The sequence below is a fragment of the Callithrix jacchus genome, chromosome 3 (assembly GCF_049354715.1).
Source record: "Callithrix jacchus isolate 240 chromosome 3, calJac240_pri, whole genome shotgun sequence".
Lineage (NCBI taxonomy): Eukaryota > Metazoa > Chordata > Mammalia > Primates > Cebidae > Callithrix > Callithrix jacchus.
This window is the reverse complement of record NC_133504.1, coordinates 186,414,981-186,438,683: the sequence shown is the minus strand read 5'-3', so window position 1 is coordinate 186,438,683 and position 23,703 is coordinate 186,414,981. Positions and strand designations below refer to the sequence as shown.

The window sequence follows — 23,703 nt, the reverse complement described above, 5'->3', positions numbered from 1 at the left end:
TGGTCCATGGTGCATTTAGAAGCCCCCGACAACACATGGAGAGGTTACTCCTGGTTTCTGCACACATGGAGTCTCATGCACATGGGAACTGGGTTGCTGGGTCAAAGGGCACGTGTGTTTGTAATCCAGATGGACCCATTTCACCCCCTGCCTTCCTCCCAGGGACCCCTGTCTCTGGGCTCACAGGCAAGAGGCCCACTCTTCCCCATCTGCTCACACCATCCATGACTCCCTCTGCCTTTGACACGAAGTCCAGGACCCCAGCCTGTCACTCGAGGCACCCAGAGGCTGGGCCTCACTTCCCCTCCAGCCCTACACTCATCTGAGGGACACTCTGAAAGGTGGCGATGAGAATGGATGATGATCAGACCTTTGGCACACACTGTCCCATCTAACCTCCACCTCAACTCATTACTATGGCAATATCCACACCCATTTTACAGAGTCAGTGACTTCGTGAATGTCCATAGCTGGGCGACAGGAGACGGGACCCTCCACCTTGGGCCTCTCTTTCCATTTCCCCAGCCACTCTACGGACAACAGAAATCTCCTCCTGCCCAGTCCAGCCTCGTGTAACCGCAGATGCTCTCGCTCCAGTGAGACCAGCCCCACATCTTCCCTGCCTTGACTCCCTTTCCCAAGAGTCCAGGCACAGCTGGACGGCTGGGAGGAGTGGGGTTGGCAGACTGCTCTTAGTTGACTGATTCTCTCAGTGGAAGACAGAACTTTGGTGGTGTGCCAGGCCCCAGGCAGGGGCTACAGAAACAGCAGTGGGCAAGACAGGGCAGCCTGCAGGGAGTCCATGCAAGTCTTAGTTCCATGGAGGGCAGGGCCATGGTGATTGCTTTGCCGAATACCCTTGTTTTAATTATGGGCCAACCGAGGCTCAGGAATGCCCCATGACTGGCCGAAGCCCTCCCATCCTGAGAGAGTGGTGCTTGCCCTGGAGCCCAGGCCTTCAGACTGTCTGGAAGTGCCGTGGCCACACCAATGAAGGACAGTCTAGCTTTGGAGGCACCCTTGAGCCGTGTGGTCTTGCTGTGCCTCAGTTCCCTCACCTGCAAGAGGAGAGTACTAAGAGGGGGGCTACTGAAGACTGACCTGTTAAATGGTCCGGCTCCCCGGAGGCCAGACAGCCAAGGGCTGCTGTCGTCCCATCTTCAAGGTCCACGAGGGAAGAGAAAACTGTTTTCCAGTTAAACTTTGGGCCCCAGTGCCACTTGGGGTTAATGTAAAAATACATTAACCAGGAGCAAATTACAGGATTTTCACTTAATTATCCTACAAAGTCAGAAAACAGGGTTTTAAATATTTATTATTTATGCGTAAAAGAATGTTCTGGACAGAAACCCGAACTTTTCAGTGCGAACTTCAACATGTCCATGGCTGGTGCTGAAGCTCTGACACCCACTGACCTGGGTTTGAAGCCTGTTTATACCATTAGCGACCCGTGGGGCCCGGTCCAGCCACCGAAGCCTTCAGGTTCCCACTGGGAGGGGGACCGGTGCTGCGGTTACTCAGGACAGGTGATACAGGACCCCGGGCCAAGAGCGCCCCATCAATGCAACTGCTGCCAGGACAGGAGTCGCCCGTGACTGCGCGTTCCGGTTCGCCCGGAGCAGCGGCCCTGGCCTCCGCGCCGTGGGCCTGGACTTGCAGAGGCCGGCTCCGGAGCCTGGGGCGCGGCTCCTCCGGGCGAGGGTGGCGGGGCACGGGCCAGGCACCTGCATCAGGGGACGAGCGGGGAGGCGGCGGGGTCAGGAGCGCACGCCCGAGCCACCACGTGCCAGCGCCCGGGAACCCCTCCGGTGTTTTCAGCCGCGCTGCGCCGGACGTCCCGACCCCATCCCGGGGACGCCCCCACTGGAGAGCGAGGCGCGCGCGGCAGAGGAAGTGGGGAACGCAAGTCCAGCCACCAAACCGCAGCCTGGCCGCTGTCCCGCTGCCTGTCTCCCGCCTCGGCAGCTGCCCTGCGCGCGCCGCTGCGCCCGGGTCGCGTGGGCGGAACCGTCAGAGGGGCCGGGCCAGCTCCGCGCGCTGCTGTGCTCCGGCCTCCGGGATTTCCAAGCAGCCGGGGCTGGGCGGGGACAAAGGGCGGGGAAGGGGTGGGCGGGGCAGAGACTCAGGGTAGCCCCGCCCCCGCCTGTCGCTCGCCCCGCAGAGGCCTGTGCCCGCCCCGCAGTTACGTAAGTGCCCCCAGCGGGCAAGAGGGGCCTCTCCGCAAAGGCTCGTCTTCTACATTAGTTATATGACCTTTAATATTTTCGAATCACACACGAATATATGATACGTCACCACTATGGTGAAATTAGAAAATTCAGAGCAGCTGCTCTACAGGAGTCCTTTTCAGAGACAACCACCTGCTAACCCCTTGGTGTACCTTCTTTACATAAAAACATCCAAAGTATAATTTAAACGATAGTTTTAAACATTAGTTATGGCCACGGGCTCCACCCCTCCTTCCAATGGCAACGCTTCCGTGTTTGCACATCCCCTTCCCGCTTGTGGCAGGTAAGCTGGTGACAAACGCAGGGTTCACCATCTCTGTGGGTGGTAATTCTTGCGGTTGCCTAGAGACGGCACAGTCCCTGGAGCCTGGCGGTCTGGGCTCATCAGCCACCTCTGCTGGGTGACGGTGGGCTGGTGACTTCGCATATCTGGGGCTCAATCTCTTGGTCTGTTCATTGGAGGTAATAATAGTTCCTGCTAGGTAAGAAGGTTGTGGGATTAATGATTAATATTCCCAAAGTACATAAGAAGCACTCAACGAAAGAGTAAGCTATTACTACTGAGGTCTCCTTCATGTATCAAGAACAATGCATGCTAATTATGTAGTAACATAATTTGGTCTTTGCATACTCTCCCAAAGTTTGCCACTCCATTCCCTTGTTTTCTTTTTTAATCAGCCAATATCTCCAGCAAATAAGTCGCTACGATTGTGTTGTTTAGTTCCTTGCTCAATAGAATGGAGATAGTATGAACAGCACCTGCCTCCCAGGGATGTTAGAGGATTAAATGAGATGCTGAGGGGTGGAACATATATAACTGGCAAAGCAGTGTGCCTGACATGCATTACCTGGCCAATAAGAACACAAGCAAGCTGGGTGCAGTGGCTCACACCTGGAATCCCAGCACTTTGGAAAGCCAAGGTGGAAGAATCACTTGAGGTCAGGGATTTGAGAACAGCAATGGCCAGCACAGCAAGACCCCATCTCTTAAAAAAAAAAAAAAAATAGCTCAGCATGGTGGTGCGTGCCTGTAGCACCAGCTTGGGAGGCTTAGGTGGAAGGATTTCTTGAGTCCAGGAGTTCTGATGTTACAGTGTTATGATGGCACCATTGCACTTCAACCTGGGCAACAGAGCAAGACTTTGTCTCTCTCTCTCTCTCTCTCTCTCTCTCTCTCTCTCTCTCTCTCTCTCTCTCTCTTTCACACACACACACACACACACACTCACACACACACAACTGTTCTTATCACTGTATGTTGTCCAGTGCTCAAGGAGAAGCCAACCTGGGCTGGGGTTCTAGAGCAGGCAAGGACTCCAGAGGTCTAGGGCACTAGCCCATCCTTCCTCAGTGGCAGAAACTGAGTCTGGAAGAGGGTAAGTGGCTTGCCCAAGTGAAATTCCCTCTACCTCCCCATGAAGTTTCTCAATTTAGTCCAATTAAGGGTAGCACATACCTGCTGAGACTGCCTCCTTACCAAAATCAGTATAAAATAGTCTCTGAAAATAAATCCTTGAGAATAGCTAAAAAAATTACAAAATGTAAGAACATTCAAGTGAGACTCGAGTGTTCTTACATCAGAGGATACAAAAAGCCACTGGAATCTAATCAGTAATTGGTGTTGATATAGGAATGGACAAATAGATGAGGCAAACAGAAGACAGAACTAGAATTAAATCCAAAGCATGTGCTAGACTAGTGTATGACAAGTGTCATAGTTCAGTAAGAAGGAATAAATTAATAATAAATATTGCTGGGAACTGGCTAGCCATCTTATGCCAAATACAAAGCAAATTTTAGACAGATTAAATACCTAAATATAAGAAACAATAAAAATTTTGCAAGAAGGCTTTGGCATACCAATGGTATGCTCATCTGAATATGTTCAACTGAAACACCTTCACAGATTAAAACATGAAGATGGGACACTACAGCAAATTCAAACCGCCCTGCTAAACTCACAGCAAAATCCAGGGAAATGCTCAAAGATCCTGCCTCTCCACAGAAAAGATGAATGATCAGCCCAAACCAGAGTGGTTATGACAATGGAAATCCGGGCTCCAATGCGTACAGGAACGTGCAACAGGAACTTCAAGCTGGCGGGATTCATACTGATGTGGAGGGCTGATGAACAAAGAAGGCCATCTCTGCTGCCTCTGGGTGGAGACACGTACAAAGTGCTAGAGAGTCTTTCCTGAACTTTTGTAGCCAGAGGACTGCTCCGATGTGTGTCTGAGGTTCAAATTTATACTGCCCCTAAGGTCAAGAAACCACCCTAGCAACAAAATAAAAAAATTATAGATACAGATTAGTAGCGCCCCCTGGAGCCTAGAAGAAGCAAACACCAGTGCTGTCTGGAGAAAAGCATCCTCAGTCGAGTTCCGTCACCATATATCCTGTCTGAGCTCATAATAAAAATTACCCAACACATGGAGAAATGACTCAATGTGAGAGTCAGCTGAATAAAAAACAACATATTTAGGTCCTCAAGCATTTCTGATAGTAGACATCTAATTCAGGGAGCAAAATAATCGTGTATAAACATAAAATGTGCTAAGAAATTAAAAGTGGAATTTAAAAGCTCAAAGAACAAAAGTCAGACAAATGGAATTTAAAAGTCCAAAGAACAAAAGTCAGGAAGAATTGAGAAAGAACCAACTAAAACATCTTGTAGTAAGAAATATAGTGAATGTGCTAGGCATGGTGGTACATGCCTATTGTCCCAGCTACTCAAGAGGCTGAGGCAGGAAGATCTGTTGAGTGCAGGGGTTTGAGACCAGCCTAGGCAATACAGCGAGACCCTGTCTTTAAAGCAAACAAAGAAATGTAATGATTGAAATTGAAACCTCAATTGTTGTGTTATATAGCAGATCAGATTGAAGACATAATGAACTGGCGGACAGATCTGAAGATATTACTGAGAATACAACGCAAAGTGACAAGGAAAGAAAAACAGGAGAGGTTTGAAGACATGCATGATAGAATATGTAAGTCTAACACTTGTCTAATTGGAGTTCCAGAAGATTAAAATAGAGAAAGCCGAGGAGAGGCAATATTTGAAGAGATAGTGCCTAAGAATTTCTCAGAACTGTTCAAAGATAACAAAATTCAAATCTAGGAAAAATAATGTTTCTCAAGCAGCAGAACTAAAAAGAATCTATAATCATTTCAGATGAAATAAGAAGACATCAAGAGAAATCAAGAAGCAACAACAACAGAAAAGATAATGTTACAAAGAATAAAAGTGACCATATTCCATCAATTCCAAGATGTATATTTTCCCACACTTTAACATGTCTGAATTGTGACTAATCTTATCAGTGATGGATTCTTACAATTATAATTGACAGTTTTTTGTTTCTTACTGTTAATAAAATAACGATGAATTGCATTTTCAGTGATACGAACATTTACGAATGAAATATGGTAAACTGGCCACATACTTGTCAACAGCAACAATAGAAACCCAAAGACAGAGAACGAATATATTCAAGATGCTGAGAGAAAATAAAGAGTTGAGATTTCTGCTCCTATCCATGAGGAAAACTGGATAAACCATATGAAAAAAAATTTGTTTTCAGATCTTGGGCAACAAACAGAGCAGAACAGTAATCTCTGAAAAAAGAAAAGCAAGTAAGGTGAACTCTATGATGACTCGGCACTTTCTCGACTGTAATCCAAGAAGAGGAACCAAGGCAGAGCATGGTGATTTTGCTGAGTTGAGGAGAGGTAGAAGGCAGGGGAAGCCAAGGAAGCTGGGATTTGAGAGGTAGAGTATCAGACAAGAGTGAGCCATGCACACAAAGAGCTCTAAAACTCTACCTTTGGGTGCTTTGAGTCTCTGAATGAACCCTAAGCCAAACATATATCAGGTAAAACTTTCTGCATTTAGGCAAAGAAAAGCTACAAGGGAGCTGAAAATTGAATACCTACTAGATCTCTCACAAGGCTGGGAGACATTTGAGTTCCAATCAGAGTGGAAAGACCCTGCTGAATTCCCTTGGCATTCAGCAGAGAGCCCAGAATGGTCACGACGTGGGCATAGGGCTGACTGAGTGCTCATGTAAAAGGAACCCCAGCACCCCACCTAACAAACATGAAAACTAAGCTTCAAAGGCATCAGACTGAGCTGCAGGTCAATGAAGTGTTGGACAGAAGAAGCCAAACATTCTTTAAAGCAAGAAAACAAAACTAAACACTCAACTGCATAATGTTCACAGTGTTCAGCATCCTTAAAGACGAAACATGAAAATGTGAGCTTTTTCCAATTATTCTTTAATGATAGCAGTTTGAAATTGGAGTGTAGTAATAATGAGATGTCTACAAAATCCCTCAAATATTAGGAAATTAAGCAACACACTTTTAAAGAATACATGGGTCAAGGAAGAAATCAAAAGAATGACTGAAAAGAGGGGAAATATAATACAATATTTAAGAGTGAATGATAATACACAGTGTGCATATAAAATTAGTGGTTGGCCGGGCGCAGTGGCTCAAGCCTGTAATCCCAGCACTTTGGGAGGCCGAGGCGGGTGGATCACGAGGTCATGAGATCGAGACCATCCTGGTCAACATGGTGAAACCCCGTCTCTACTAAAGATGCAAAAAATTAGCTGGGCATGGTGGTGCGTGCCTGTAATCCCAGCTACTCGGGAGGCTGAGGCAGGAGAACTGCCTGAACCCAGGAGGCGGAGGTTGCGGTGAGCCGAGATCGCGCCATTGCACTCCAGCCTGGGTAACAAGAGCGAAACTCCGTCTCAAAAAAAAAAAAAATAAATAAATAAAATAAAATAAAATTAGTAGTCTAATTTTATGTTAAAAATGTAGACGTTAGAACTAAAATACTGGACCAAAAAAAAAAAAAAAACGCACACAGACACTGATTACCCCTCACCCCACCCCTTGGCAACCACCATTCTACACTGTATCTATGAATTTGACTACTCTAGGAATTTCATTTCAACAGAATCATACAATATTTGTCCTTTGTAACTGGCTTATCTCACTGAGCAGAATGCAATTCATGTCACAACATGTGTTTTACATGTGCTTCTGTGAGAAAAGAAATTGAGGTTATTTATTGTTTGAGATGAGAATTGAGATTTTGATTTTTTAGGCTTTGATTTATTTTACCATAAAATAATATGGTAAAATGTCTATCTTAGTCACTGAAAATATGGAAGTAAACTCTATAACTCTAAGACAGTAGAGGAAAATGGACTAAGAAAAAAAGCTCAAGCAATCCAAAAGAAGGGGGAAAAGAGGGAGAAAAAGCAGTAAAGAAAAAGCAAGACAAGTAAAAATACAAAATCAAATGGGTAGAAAGAACTCCAAAAATATCTGTAATTATAGTCTGTTTAGGTGAGTAAGCTGGCTGGTTAACAGGTTGGATAAAAATATAAAATCCAACTGTATGCTGTTTTCAAGAGATGTACCAAAAGCACAGGGAAGACACAGGAAGGTTGAAAGTCAAAGTGTAGAAAAAGACACATGAAGTAAAGGAAAGTGGCAGTAGCTCTGAATATTGGACAAAATAGTTAGATTAAGATTTGATTAAGTAATAATTAGGATAAAGAGTTTACTACCAAGTAGCAAATTCACTATAAAGAGATTCCAATTCTAGGATTTCATGCATGAGACTGTATGTGAAACAAAAATATATAAAACAAAGATTGAGATACATTTAGATACAATGTAAAAGGCTGGTTGCCAAGGGGTGGGGCAGGGAGGCGTAATGGGAATCAGTGTTTAATGGGTACAGAATTTCTGTTTAGGATAATGTAAAAGTTAAGGAGCTGGATAAGGATAAATGGACAAATTCACTCTTTTAGTGGAGCATTTTAACATCTCTTAAAATTTTTTTATTGTGCTAAAATATACGTAACGTAAAATCTGCCATTTTATCCATTTTTCGGTGGTTTTAAGTTCAGTGGTATTATGCAGATTTGCACTGTTGTGTAACCATGGCCAATATCCATCTTCTTTTACATCATCCTAAACAGAAACTCTGTACCCATTAAACACTAGCTTCCATTTCCCCTCCCTCCACCCCTTGGCAACCAGCATTTTACATTGTATCTATGGATTTGACCACTCTAGAAACCTCATATATATTTGTTCTTTGTAACTGGCTTATGTCACTGAGCATAATGTAATCCATGTTGCAGTATGTGTCAGAATGCCTTCCTTTTTAAGGGTGAATAACATTCTGTTGCATGTACATGCCACATCATATTAACCATTCATCTGTTGACGGACACCTGGGTTGCCTCCACCTTTTGGCGGTTGTGACTAATGCTGCTGTGAACATGAGTGTGCAAATATTTCTCCAAGTCCCTGCTTTCACCTCTTTTTGGTATACCAGAAGTGGAACTGCAGAATCGCATGTTAATTTTATGCTTAATTTTTTTGAGAAATAGCCATATTGCTTTCCACAGTGATTTCGCCATTTTACATCCCCATCAACAGTGTATGAGGGTTCTAATTCCTCCATATCTCCACCAACACTTCCTATTTTTTGTTTTTGCTTTTTAAACAATAATAGCCATTGCATCAGTCTGTTTGGGCTGCTAGACAAAAACACTATGGACTGGGTAATGTATAAACCATAGAAATTTATTGCTCACAGTTCTGGAGGATGGAAAGTACAAGATTAAATCACCAGCAAAGTCTGTGTCTGGTGAGGGTTTGTTCTTTGCTGCAGAGATGGTGCCTTTTGGCACTGTCTTTACATGGCAGAAGGAGCAAAGAAACTCCCTTGGGCCTCTCTTATAAGGGCATTAATCCCATTCATGAGGGTTCCACCTCAGTACTTAATCACCTCTCACAGGGCCCCACCTCCTAACGTTATCACACTGGGGATTCCGTTTCAACATATGAATTTTGGGAGGACACAACATTCAAACCATAGCAGCCATACTAATGGGTGTGACATTTCAACATAGCTCTTTCATTGACAGGCCAAAGAGTTAAAAAAAAAAAAAAAGGTAAGAATAGGGAAGATTTAAACAACACAATGTTCTTGAGTTAATGAGCACATGAAGAATACTGTACCTCTCATACAAAGAACACATCATTTTAGGAATGATATCATTGACAATAGTGAAATAAAATTTGCTGAAAATAAATCTGTTGACATATACGCAAGACCTTCGCACAGAAAATTATACTCCCGTATAGAAAGATGTTTAAGAAGACCTAAATAAATAGGAAGATTCACAAAATGGGGGAGCTCAGTCTTACAAGATGTCGTGCCTCTCCACATTGTGTGATGGGCTCGATGCAACTCCAATCAAAATCCCAACAGGGTTCTTTGCAAAAGTTGCCGAGCTAGTTGCAAATGTTATATAAAAGAGAAAAGAACTAAGAATAGCTTAATTGCTCTGAAGATGAACAAGTTGGGGAACTTCCTGTGACAGACATCAAGCCTTGCTATAAGGCTAAAGTAATTATGCTGGTGTGATATTAGCAGGGAAGTAGACTAATGGAATAAAATAAGCAGAACGTGCATTCGTGGAAGCCTGATATGTGTCACAGATTGAACCGAGGAAGGATGGAGTTCTAAGTAAGGAATGCCAGGACAACTGCTTACACAACTGGTTACTCCCAGGAGAGAAAAAAATGAGTAGACTCTCTAGTTCCCATTGTATACAAAACTCAGTTCCAGAAGCATTTATTCTCAAAACAAAATGGTAAAACTTGAAAACATTTAAAAGGAAATATGGGAGAATATTTTTATTGCCTTAAGAAAGGGGAGCATTTCTTTAACAAAACACAAGAAGCACACATCACAAAGGAAAATATTGAAAACACTGACTACATTATTATCATTATTATTTCAGAGTCAAGGTTTCACTCTCTTGCCAAAGCTGGAGTGCAGTGGGGTGATCATAACTCACTGCAGCCTTGAACTCCTGGGCCTAGGTGATCCTCTAGCCTCAGCCTCCCAAGTAGCTGGGACTACAGGCGTGCACCACCATGCCTGGCTAGCTTTTTATTTTTTTTTGTAGAAATGGAGTTTCATTATGTTTCCCAGGCTGGTCTCAAACTCCTGTCCTCAAGTGATCTGCCTGCCTCAGCCTTCCAGAGTACTGGGATTACAGGTGTGAGCCACTGTGCCTGGCCCTCCTATGTTAAAGTAAACATTTCTATTCGTCCAAAGGAAACTATAATAATATGAAATGGCAAGCCCTTAATCAAAAGAATATATGTGCAAGGGGCGGGGCTCAGTGGCTCACACCTGTAATCCTAGCACTTTGGGAGGCTGAGGTGGGTGAATCACCTGAGGTCAGGAGTTTGAGACGAGCCTGGTCAACATGGTGAAACTCTGTCTCTCCTAAAAATACAAAAATTAGCTGGGTGTGGTGGCAGGCACCTGTACCAGCTACTCAGGAGGCTGAGGCAGGAGAACCACTTGAACCCGGGAGGTGGAGGTTGCAGAGAGCTGAGATTGCACCATTGCACTCCAGCCTGGGCAACAAGAGCGAAACTCTGTCTCAAAAACAAAATATATATATATATATATATATATGTGCAAAACATGTACCTGCTTTACTGTCACCAGGTTGGCCAAAAATTGAACATTCAGCCAATACTATACATTGGCAAAGGTGTGGAATAACTGGTTTCTTATAGATTGTTGGCTGGTGTCTTTGTCAGCTTGGAATTCTGTAAGAAATACCATAGATTGGGTGGACTGAACAACAGAAATTCACTTCTTACAGTTCTTGAGGCTAGAAGTCCAAGATCAGAGAGCTAGCATGGCTAGGTTCTGGTGAGGGCCTCCGTTTTGGCTTGTAAATGGCTGCCTTCTGGCTGTATCCTCACATGATGAAGAGAGGGATCATCTATCTCCTGTCTCTTCTTATAAGGGCATTAATCCCAGTTGTGAGGACTCCGTCCTCATGACCTAATTATCCTGAAAACATTCCACTTTCAGATACCATCAGATTAAAAATTAGAGATTTCACATATGAAGTTTAGGGGGACACAAAAATTCAGTCCTTAACAGGTGGATAATAAATTGGCATAAACATTTTAGAACACTACTTTGTGGTATCTTGTAAAGCTGAAGATGTTCATGCCCATGACTTAGCAAGTCCATCTCTATAACATATGTTCCAAATTCATGTTTCTCATCAGAGGTGACTTCGCCCTCTGGAAGGCTGTATCTGGAGACACTTTTTGCTGTCGCACTTTGAGGGAAGGATGTGATTGGCATCTCTTAAGTAGATGCCAGGGATATTGCTATGCATTGTGCAACGCACAGGACAGCCCCCCTTTATAAAGAATTATCCTGCTCAAAAGGCTGATAGTTCTGCAGCTGAATATCTCTGCTGTAGAAACATCCTACGCCTGTGCATCAGAAGATAAGAGTGCAAGTGTCCATAGTGGCACAGTGTAAAAGGAATAAAACCAATAATGTCCATTCCCAGTTCAGCCGCAGATATCAAAATAGATGAAATTTAAAAATTGATATCAATTTAAAAGTAAAATGCGGAAGAAGAGGTATGATGCCATGTGTATGACATTGGGAAAAGGTAAACACATGCATGAAGCTAATGGTTGCCAAATGCAGAGAGGCGTGTGGGACACGGCTAATATTCGATGTGTTAAGTTGAATGGTGGGCCCATCTATGCTTGTTAATTAATTTTTCTTCCTTGAATATAGTCAAACCTTGAAGTCATGTCCCCGACAGCACACAGATATCACAATTCAACAATTAGTGATTGGATCCTGTTCTCTGACCAGCCCCTGTTCTCAAAAGGGATAATCTAAACTTCTCCCCTGTCTGAAGACAGAAGTGACTATGATCTTTAAAGCTTTCTTGGGTCATTCAAGGACCACTTGCGCATGATATAATTCCACTACCTTGTGTGTGTGTGTGTGTGTGTGTGTGTGTGTGTGTGTACACATGACTTTCCTTAGAGGTAGTATATACAGATGCAAATGAAATCCCCTTATTGGGCTTTAGAGAACATATGTGTGTTATATATACATATGTTATTTGGCATTCTTACAACATTTCATACTAAAAACATTTTAAAAATAATAGGAAACTTCTTTACTTAAAGGTATTTTATAAGATCACATGTGCCAGCCAAACCACTTTTAAATTTTCTTGTACTGCAAATAAGCACGGTATGGTAACTGTCCAGTGCAACCAAGTTTTCTTGTACTCTTGAGAAAATCCAGGAGGCTGCATAATGAATCTCTGTGTCCTGGAGACTTTCTACCAAGAATAAAACTCAGAAGCTATTTTAAAAAAGCGAGATACATATTTGACTATATAAAAAGTTTGTTGTGTGGTAAAAGATGCCATGAAGCCAGGAGATGAATGCTGGATCTGGGAGAAGTACTTGAACGTTGGTGGCAGGCGAAGGGGTAATTGTTATGCTGAGAGCTGTGAAGATGGACAAGACAAAATGTCCCAACCAAAGATGGGCAAAGAATAGGGAATAGACAATCCTCAAAAGTGCGAATCAAATTGAAAAGAGCAAACATATGTATGACAATGTGTGCAAATCCACCAATGGACAGAGAAATGCAAATTAAAATAACAAGGACATATCGCTTTGCACCCATCAGAGTGACAGCATTTATACATGCTGCAGCGTGGGTGGAGGCTGGCAGTACAGGAAATACATGGAAGCAGAAGGGTGTGTGTTAGGGTCTTGGGAAGGTAATCTGCCTATTTTTTTTTTTTTTTAGAAAGGAGGATTTTGAATGGTCCCAACACAAAGAAATGATAAATATCTGAGATGATGGCTATGCTAATTGCCCTGATCTGAAAAACATTATATGTATCACGAAATCTCTATGTACCCCATGAATATGGACAATTATTATTTGCTAATTTAAAAATGTAAACTAAAAAGTTTAGACCTTTTTGGCTAGGCACAGTGGCTCACACCTGCAATCCCAGCACTTTGGGAGGCCAAGGCAGGTGGGTCACATGGAGAAACCCCATCTCTACTTATAAAAATATAAGTTAGCTGGGTGTGGCGGTGTATGCTTGTAATCCAAGCTATTTGGGAGGACGAGGCATGAGACTTGCCTGAACCTGCGAGGCAGAGGTTTCAGTGAGCTGAGATCACACCACTGTACTCCAGCCTGGGTGACAGAGCAAGACTGTCTCAAAAAAAAAAAAAAACGTTTAGACCTTCCAACCAGCAATTTCACTCTTGAGAATCCATCCCATCAAAATAAAAGTAGTCCTGCTATCTGAGGGTATGTGTGGAAGAATGCTTAGTGCCCATGGCTGTCGGTTGGTAATGACAAAGGGACATCAACCCGCAGGCAAAGGCTCCATGAACTGTGGGATGGCCTCAGCCTGTCAGTCTAGAGATTTCCCCAGATGCTAGCAGGAATTTGCATGAGGTGTTGATGAGTGTGAAAAGTGAGAAGCAGAAAATGTGATTATCATGAATTCATTTTGTAAAACCATGACCCTTAGGCCCCCATATGTATGTACATACGAATGTACTTATTTGTTCTTATGGAGAAAAATATAAAAAATATGAAGTAAAACAAGCTAGGTTGTTAACATGACCTAGGTGGGGGATGTGATGTGGGAGAGGGGAGGAGGAAGTACCTGTCATAAAAACAGGTATAAAACGCATGCATAAAATAAGTGCATTCCTGAAAAATTATGCGCATGTATCTGCCCAGGAGCAGAATCCTGAAGGCAGGGTCACCTGAGTGTTCCCGGGGTTATCGTTGGGTAGCAAGATTCAAGGTTACCTTTGATTTCTTCTTTACATCTGCCTGTACTGTTTGAATTCTTTACAATGAGCATGTATTATTCATGGAACTAGAAAGAGCCCACAGAAAGCTGTTCTCATCGAAAGGTAGAAAAGAAAGAAGAATGCCCAGGCATGGGGACCCTGTCTTTGGTCAGACTCTCCCTGTGCTGATCTATGATGGAGAACTTGGAGACTCAGCCTGTCTCACAGCCCTCATGGCTGATCCACCCCTTTTTTTTTTTTTTTTTTTTGAGACAGAGTCTCACTCTGTCACCCAGGCTGGAGTACAATGGCAAGTTCTCGGCTCACTGCAACCTCTGCCTCCCAGGTTCCAGCAATTCTCCTGCCTCAGCTTCCTGAGTAGCTGGGACTACAGGTGCATGTCACCATACCCAGCTAATTTTTGTTTTATTATTTAGTAGAGATGGAGTTTTGCCATCTTGGCCAGGCTGGTCTTGAACTCCTGACCTCAGGTGATCCACTCGCCTCGGCCTCCCAAAATGTTGGCATTACAGCGAGAACCACCATGGCCAGACCCACCCTGTTCCTGGAGGAAAATTCTACAGGCCTCTTGTCCTATTCCCTGCCCCAGGGAGGAGCCCTATGCTGTGCAAGAGCCTAGATCAACTACCTTTATATTCACCAAAAGATGAACAACGCTCAACACTGTTTAACATTTCTGAGATAGTTATAGATTCACATGCAGTTGTAAGAAATCATACAGAGAGATCCCTTGTCCATCCCCCTCATTCAGACACCCCTGGTTTAACATGAACGTGTGTGTGCATGTGTAGTGCAATGCCTTTGGTCACGTGTAGGTTTGTGTGCTCAGCACCGCAGTCAAGATACAGAACAGCTCGAAACAAAGAAGCCTCGGCTACCCTTTATAGCCACAGCCACTTCTCTCTTCCCTTCCTCAAGTCCTGGCAAGCACAGATCTGTTTTCTATCTCTATAATTTTGTCATTTTGATAAAGTTATATAAATGGAATCCTACTGTCTTTTCCACTCTGCATAATTCTCATCCCTGTCTTTTTGGATTTGAAAGTGAACTGATAGAGAACATGAACTTGGTGTGGTTTCCAGATACTTTTTGTCTGTGCTCTCTGCCTCTGTCTCATCTGGATCATGGGACTAGCACTGTATTCCCTGCAGGGATGGAAGGAGGGAAGCTTTTCTATCATGCATGCTGGCAGTGTTTACCAACTGAGCACATTTGATATGCCAAACTCTGGTTAAGGTGCGCCATGCGTGTCATCTATTGAGACAGCCTAACTAGCCTACAAAGTAGGTGCTGTTCCTCTCAGTACACAGATGAGGAAACAGGGGTTCCAGGTAATGCAGGGAGTAAGTGGTGGAAGCAGGGTTCCAACCCCAGACAGCCTGGCAGGTGCAGGGTGTGGCACCATCTCTATTTGACAGAAGCCCGAAGCTCAGAGAGGTGAAGGAGCTAGTCCTAGGGACACAGCTAACTTATGCTGAGCCAATAACAAAGCCTGGTACTCCCCATTCCTACCCCAGCATTGGGTTTTCTGGGTCCTTCTGTCTCAGGGGCTTGCCTGGAGCTTTCCCAGAAGTGCAGAAGTGGATCCCTGCTGCATAGGAGGTGAAATAAAGGGAGATATTGTGTCCTTGGGAGCTGGGCTGGCTGGTATGAATCCTGGCTTCACCACTTACCAGCTGGGTAACCTCTGGCAAGTTGTTGAGCCTTCACATCCCTCAATTTCTTTTCTTTTCTTTTTTTGAGACAGTCTCACTCTGTCACCCAGGCTAGAGTGCAGTGGCATGATCTTGGCTCACTGCAACCTCTATCTCCCAGGTTCAAGTAATTCTCCCTCCTCAGACTCTTGCGTAGCTGGGATTACAGGTGTGCACCATCATGCCTGGGTAATTTTTGTATTTTTAGTAGAGATGAGGTTTCACCATATTGGCCAGGCTGGTCTCAAACTCCTGACCTCAAGTGATCTGCCTGCATTGGCCTCCCAGAATGCTGGGATTACAGGCATGAGCCAACGTGCCTGAACTACATCCCTCAATTTCTAAGGGTAAGGTGGGGATTAAAATGGGTTAATATATATGGAGCTCAGCCCATACCTGGCACACAGTATGTGCTCAGTAAACGTTATCGTTATTAACAACATAATTTTTTATTTACTCCTGGAGTCAGGCTGTCTGGGTTCTAGTCCTGGCTCTATCGGCTGTGTGATCTCAAGCAAGCTCTCCAAGTAGGGCTGTTGTGAGGATTAAGACTTGGAGGCCAGCTGGAGTAGCTCACGTCTGTAATCCCAAACTCTGGGAGACTGAGGTGGGTGGATCCTTTGAGCCCAGGAGTTTGAGACCAGCCTGGGCAGCATCTCTGAAACCCCATCTCTACAAAAAATACAAACAATTAGCCGAGTGTAGTGGCGCATACCTGTAGTCCCAGCTACTTGGGAGGCTGAGGTGGGAGAATCACCTGAGCCTGGGAAGTTGAGGCTGCAGTGAGCTGTGATCCTGCTATTGCACTCCAGCCAGGGTAACAGAGACCCTGTCTCAAACAAACAAATAACAACACAAACAAAAAACCCACAACAAACTTGGAAAGTATTTAAATCAGTGCCTGCTGCAGCACATGCTTGGCTGTTTGCCATCCTCCCTCTCGCCCTGGACAGCCCACTGCCTAGAAGGCAGGGCTTACAAGGTGGGCCAGTTTCAACCACCCAGAAGAGGGGAGAGAAACACCACTTAAAGGGTCCTGGCCTGTCCTTCCAGGACCGTGGCTCAAACTGCCCTGGCTCTGGCCCGTGACCTCCCTCATGTTAATCAGTTCAAAAGCCCCTAGTATCCACCTTCCCATCAGCCTCCATGCAAAGGTGCCCTGTTCAAACAGCAGTGCCCTGTTCAAAATTCACAAATCAGCAGATGTTCCAGGGTGGCCTTCAGGGTTCCCCACGATCTGGCCTTGCCAGACTCTCCAACCTTTTCTGGCCTCCTGGGGATGCAGGTGGGAAATCCATGTCATGGTCCTCATGCTTCCAGCCCTTTGCACATGCTGGTCCCTCTGCATGGAATGTCTGGTTCTGCTCTCCTTGTCCGATCTCAGCTCAACTGTTTTCTCCTCTAGGAAGCCTCTCTGGACTCCCTAAGCAGCCCTTACTCTGCTTTTTCTTTCTTTCTTTTTTCTTTTTTTTGGCCATGGTCTCGCTCTGTTGCCCAGATTGGAGTACAGTGGCATGATCACAACTCACTGCAGCATTGAACTCCTGGCCTGGGCTCAAGCGAATTTCCCACCTCAACCTCCTTCCAAGTAGCCAAGAGTACAGGCACTTACCACCACATCTGGCTAATTAATTTTAATTTTTTTTTTTGTAGAGACAAGGTCTTGCTATGCTGCTCAGGTTGGCTTGAACTCCTGGCTTGAAGTGATCCTTCTGCCTCAGCCTCCCAAAGCACTAGGATTATAGACAGCAGACACTGCACCTGATCCCTTCCTCTGCACTTCTATAGCCCTGGGCTACCCCATCGTAATGATCCATGTGCTCTTCTGTCTCTACCACTAGCCCATGAGCCCTCAGGGGCAGAAACAGCTATTTTCCTGCTGTGTTTCTGGTGCCTAGGCAGAGCACCAGCACAGCAAATGTGCGCCAGTGTGGGTGGGACCTTCCACAGGGCTGGTGGGGTCAGGTTGCTCTTCCACACATGCTCACAGGCCCCCTTTAATTCTGCCACTCACTCTCTGCCCCAAGAACCCCCACGTCTCCCTGACAACTTGAAGGTCAAATCCAAACTCCTGGCCTTCATGTCCCTGTTCACCAGCCTGGGACATTCTTTCTCTTCTTCTAGCTAGCTAATGCTCAAGGAAGACTCCCCACCCCTCAGACCAAGCCAAGCTCCATGTTACATGATCTCCTACCACCTTCTTCTCCTCCTTTAGAATTATCACAGCTGTAGATAAATAACTGTATAATACATAATAACTAAAGATACGTCCAAATACATAATAACTAAAGATACGTCCACATCCTGGAACCTGTGATGTGGGAATTCATTTGGAAAAAAGTCTTTGCAGACATGATTAAGTTGGGGAGCTTGAGAAGAGATCCTTCTGGATTATCTGGGTGAGTCCTCCATCTAATGACAAGCGTCCCTATAAAAGACACTCAGACAAAGAGGAGGAAGACGTGTGAATATGGAGGCAGATACTGCAGTGATGCGGCCGCAAGCCAAGGAACTCCTGCAGCCACCAGGAGTTGGAGGAGGCCAGGAAGGATCCTCCCCTAGAGCCGTTAGGGAGGCACAGCCCTGCCAATATCCTGACTGTAGACCCTGGTGTGGCGTAACTGTGAGAAAAATGTCTGCGGTTTCAGGCCTCCCAGTCTGTGATACCGTATTAGGGTAGCCCAGGAAACAAACCCAGATCCACATATAATAACTCACTTAATCCCCACCCAAATCCAGGCAGTTATGATTATAAGCTTCATCTTACAGATAAGGAAACTGAGGTTTCACTAACTTGTCTAAGGTCACCACGGGTACCTGGCAAAGCTGGGATTTAATCTCGGCAGCCCAGCCCCGCAGTGGTGGTGGTGACCACACTCTAATCCACATCTCTTGAGCAGCAGGAACTGAAGTTTCTTTCCAGCATCCTTGCGAGTGGCCATCCCATCACAGGCATCAGGTGCTCACAGGGAGAAGCCCCTCTGATGAGAATGTGAGTCTTTATAGGGAGCTGAAACCTGTCTCTTTACCACTTCCAGGTATGGGCTCAGGGTGCACGGGGTGGGGAGAGCAGCTTTGGCTTTGGAAGGCTCGTGGCTTTCACGCTGCTTGCTGTGAGGGAGCCCCTGGGCCCCAGCCTCTTGTCCGTAACAGGGAGATCTTGGGAGACCTGCCCCCCTGCCTCAGAGGTTGTCCTGAGGATTATGCAGTGACCATGTGGTGGCAGTGGGGGTGGATTCCCTGTGACGCTAAGTACAGACCTGTCCAAGGCCTGAGCTCTGGGTTCATATAGTCATGCATTTGGACGTATTTCACAAAAGCGAGATATTTTAGCTGTAACTGGCTAAGCTGGTTGCCATAACAGGATCCCACAGACTGAAGACCTTAAACAACACAAACTTATTCTTCACAGTTCTGGAGGCTTCAAGTCTGAGATCAGGGTGTTGGTTTCCTGAGTCCCCTCTCCTTAGCTTGCAGATGGCCGCCTTCTCGCTGTGTCTCCACATGGGGCTCCCTTCTGTGTCTTCATCTCTTCTTATAAGAGACAGGCATATTGCAAGACACCGGGCATATTGCATTAGGTCCCACCCCAAAGACCTCACTTAAGCTCAGCGACCTCTTTAAAGGTCCTGTCTCCAAATACAGTCACATTCTGAGATCCTGGGGGTTAAGGCTTCAGCACTCAAGTTCTGGAGGACACAATCCCACCCACAACGCCCTCTCTCTTTCCCTCTGCCTCCTGAATCACTTCCTCTCACTTGGGAGCTGCTGCGGAGGCCAAGGGCATTTTAGGGATGCAGCTGAAGTGGGGTTGAGTTGGGGATGCTTTGGTTTGGGTTTAGTGGGGTATGTTTATGTGGGACTGAGCCAGTCTGTGTGGGTTGAGCTGTTGCTCCCTGAACAGGCTAATGGCTCCCAGGAGTGCCCTCCTCGCCATGGCACTGGCATCTGTGCCAGGGTGCCTGGCACCAGGGTCTATAGGCAGAGGAAGAGGCATGAGGTTTAAAATGTAATTCTTCCAACAGGAGAGGTCTGGATTTGCAGATTTGCAGTTATGAGGCAACTGGGGGCTCACTTAACCTAGGACTGCTCAGCAGGTATTAGAGTCACATGGGGCATTCAGTAAAATACTGATTCCTGGGCCCTGCTACTCTGAGGCTCCAATTCAGTGGGATAGGGAGGAGCCTGGACATCTGCATTTCTCCTATGCGTCTCCAGGTGCTGGGCACCGGCACTGAGGTTTAGGAGGCGCTGGTCTAGTCATGTTCTCCTTTGCAATTGTTCAGTTGCTTTTCATCATGAAAATTAATAGAATCCCAATAAGAAACCTGGAAGAAGTAGAATTCTTCCAATTCTTAGCATTTACTTATGAAAGAATGATAGACCTTACTCCAAATTTGAAAACAATCTCAAAAAACTACATGGCATTACCAATGACGAGTTATGAGGCTGACAAAAAGTTTTTCAACCAACATGAAGATTTGTTCCCATCATTATAGGAGTACTCTGAATTATCTATTTTCTCCACAGGAAAAACATTACAAAATCATTGGCTTCTGAGGAGGTAATCAAAAATGATGAAGAAGCCAAAAAATGTAAAAAAAAAAAAGATATTATAAAGGTAGATGTCAGGTATCCAATTAATACAATTTTATATTAGTTTTCTAGTGTTTTTGATATTTGTCAACTTAAAATATTTGAAAATGTGTTGTGGTTTGTTGTTATTCTAAATAAGCTTTGATTTTTGTACCAAGTCTTGTACTGGGTTTCGTTTGTTTGCTTTTGGTTTTTTTGGTTTTTATTTTTTGTTTTGAGATGGAATCTTGCTCTGTTGCCCAGCTGGAGTGCAATGGTGTGATCTTGGCTCATCGCAACCTCCACCTCCTGGGTTTAAGCAATTCTTTTGCCTCAGCCTCCTGAGTAGCTGGGATTATAGGAGCATGCCACCACACGCAGGTATTTTTTGTCTTTTTTTTTTTTTGAGACGGAGTTTCACTCTTGTTACCCAGGCTGGAGTGCAATGGCGCGATCTCGGCTCACTGAAACCTCCGCCTCCTGGGTTCAGGCAATTCTCCTGCCTCAGCCTCCTGAGTAGCTGGGATTACAGGTGTGCCACCATGCCCAGCTAATTTTTGTATTTTTAGTAGAGACGGGGTTTCACCATGTTGACCAGGATGGTCTCGATCTCTTGACCTCGTGATCTGCCCACCTCAGCCTCCCAAAGTGCTGGGATTACAGGCATGAGCCACTGCGCCCGACCTCACTGGGATTTTAAAATTCTTCTTCCTAAGGGGGCTGCCCAAATTGTAGATGCCCCAGGTTTTACAAAACCTGGATGAACCAACCACTCGCTGCTTGTTCAAAAGTCTTTCTTCTTTTCCTTACTAATGGAACCAACTTTGTTTCAGGCAGCAATGTACCTTCAATTAAAAAAGAAAAAATATCCTTGGCCTGGTGTGGTGGCTCACGCTTGTAATCCCAGCATTTTGGGAGACCAAGGTGGGTAGATCACCTGAGGTCAGGAGTTCCAGACCACCCTGGCCAACATGGCAAAACCCTGTCTCTACTAAAAATACTAAAATTAGCTGGGTATGGTGGTACGTGCCTGTAGTCCCAGCTACTTGGGAGGCTGAGGCAGGAGAGTCACTTGAACTCAGGAGGCGGAAGTTGCAATGAACTGAGATGGCACCACTGTACTCCAGCCTGGGTAACAGAGCAAGACTTCATCTTAAAAAAAAAAAAAAATCCCAGCCCCCTCTGAAGCCAGGGGTGGCCATGGGACACTGTCCCAGCCAATGAAATAATGCAATAAAGCATAGTTCTCTTGGGAGAGTTTTCAGGAAAGCAGTGAAGTGGAGCTGACCTGGTGTGGGTATGCCTTTTGTTCTTCCCCTTCTTGACTGGAATAGTGATGAGATGTTTGGGAAGAGGCAGCCATCTTGCCACCTAGAAGACACTTTGAAAAAGAAAATTACATCCTGAGGGTGAAGGCGTGAGAGAAGATAAAGAGAGGAATGGCTTGCCTTTGGGTTTCTTGTTAAGAAGAATAAAAATCTGTTTAAGCCACTGTCTACTTGCGATCCTGATTACTCATAGCCAGACATAACCCCAACCTATACACGGGTATCAAAGTACCACCAGCTGGGCTTTTTAAAGGGAAATGCACTCTCCCTTTTGCAAGCTAGAAGTCTGAGATCAGGTGTCAGCTGGTCCACGCCCCCTATGAAGCTCTGGGGAAGGATCTGTCCCAGGCCCCTCTCCTGGCTCCCAGGCTTTTGCTCCCATCTTTGGCATTCCTTGGCTAGCTGATGCCTCCACCTGACCTCTACCTTCATTTTCACATGGCATTGTCCCTTTGCTTGTATCTCTGTATCCAATACCCCTTTTCTAAGGATAGAAGGCAGACTGGATTAGGGAACCGCCTACTCTAGTGTGACCTCATCTCAGCTAATTATATGTACAATGACCCTGTTTCCAAGTAAGGTCACATTCTGATGTCCTGGGAGTGGCACTTCACTTCAACATATGAGTTTTTTTCTTTTTTTGAGGGGTGGGGGGAGAAACACAATTCATTCCATAATACTTGGGCATTGTCCCTGATTGTCCCTGCATCCCTCCTGCCCACATCCACCCCAAGAGCAAGGCCTGCCAATCAGCACCCAGACCCCTCTGATGTGCTGATACTCCACTGTGTCAGCACCGGGGAGGTCTCCATGCTGCCTCCTTGTCCCCACTCTTGACTACTTCAGCCCATGCACCAACGTGCCTCTGCTAAGAATAGTCTCACATCTGCTCACAAATATCCTAGTTCCTCCTGACTCCCTGAACCTTAGAGGTCCACACTTCCTCCTCTTCTGAAGTTAGGCATAGTCATGGAACATGCTCTGGCCAATGAAACATGAGCAGAAGTGATGTGAGTCCTTTGGGGGTGGAAGTTTTCAAAGCCAGCATAATTGTCACCTTCAATTCTCACTGCTGCACCATATGGGTGCTTGGCTGGGAGACAGCCCCAGCAGCTTGGGCTCCCGACTGCTCTGATGAACACAGCCCCACTGACCGAGGCAGGATGTGTACGATGTGGGCAAGACACAAGCAGGGAGATTTGGGTTTGGTTGTTACTGTGGCTAACATAGCTTATCTTGACTGTGGACTTTAAAAAATATCAATCTGACAATGGTTCCACGGAACACCTTCCAGGTGAGACAGTCTCCAAACTCTCCATGGCCGGCAAGACCTTGCAAGCGCTGCCCTCTGTGCCCCTGGCCCCCATCTTCCACACTCTCCCTCTCACCATTCTGTGGCCCAGATCCTTTTATCAGAATCTCATATATGCCCCATTCTCCCCCCCCCATTCCCTCCATGCTTCCCCCTTTGGTGGGTGCTCTTCCCTACCTTCTCTTTGCTAGAAAGTAAGCTCTGGTGGGCAGCTTCTTCCTCTCTGCTGTTCACGGTGGTGTCCCCACATCTTAGTGACTACCTGGCACACAGTAGGTGCTCAATGAGTATTTGTTGAATGACACTGAATGAATGAGTGCCCAGCTGAATCCTGCTCCTCTCGAATCTCATCTCGACAGCACATAGTTCATCTGGCAAGGACCTGGTGATGTGGCTTTGCCCCAGCAAAGAGGGAGACTCCCTAGGCTGGCATCCACCTGGCCCTGCCCTTCGCTGGCTCTGCCGCCTTTAGCGTGCAGTTTAACCTCTGACCTTCATACCTCTCATCCATACAGAGCGAGCATGAGTCTCCAGGGTCGCTGCGTCTTCCTGACCACTGACGGCCAGGACGACCCCTGCCCCGCGTTACCTGCCAGCCCCACTCTCGGCGCGAGCCCCCGAGGGCAGGGACAGCTTCCCGGGGCCCGAGTCTTGACCAGAGCCTGAAAGCCTCTCCCTGGGACTGCTCCGACTCAGCGAGACGCCCGGGTGCCAGGCGCGGCAGGGGCCCTCAGCGCGGTGACCCCAGCTGTGCCCCGGCCGGCCGCAGGCCCAGTGCGCACGCTCCAGCGGCTCCGCGCCCCCTCCCGCGGCTGCAA

The 23,703-nt window shown here is 45.8% G+C and overlaps 1 long non-coding RNA gene across 2 annotated transcripts; it reads right to left on the bottom strand.

The window, feature by feature from the left end:
- Positions 1–1,296: 1,296 nt before the first annotated feature.
- Positions 1,297–23,663, bottom strand: LOC108591006 (uncharacterized). Of its 2 annotated transcripts, XR_008480310.2 has the most exons (4): positions 23,063–23,663; positions 21,534–21,626; positions 3,121–3,214; positions 1,297–2,703 (listed from the first exon to the last, which is right to left on the bottom strand). It is a non-coding gene; the product is annotated as an uncharacterized LOC108591006 (long non-coding RNA). The 2 variants fall into 2 exon arrangements; XR_001910772.4 differs by lacking the exon at positions 3,121–3,214.
- Positions 23,664–23,703: the final 40 nt, after the last annotated feature.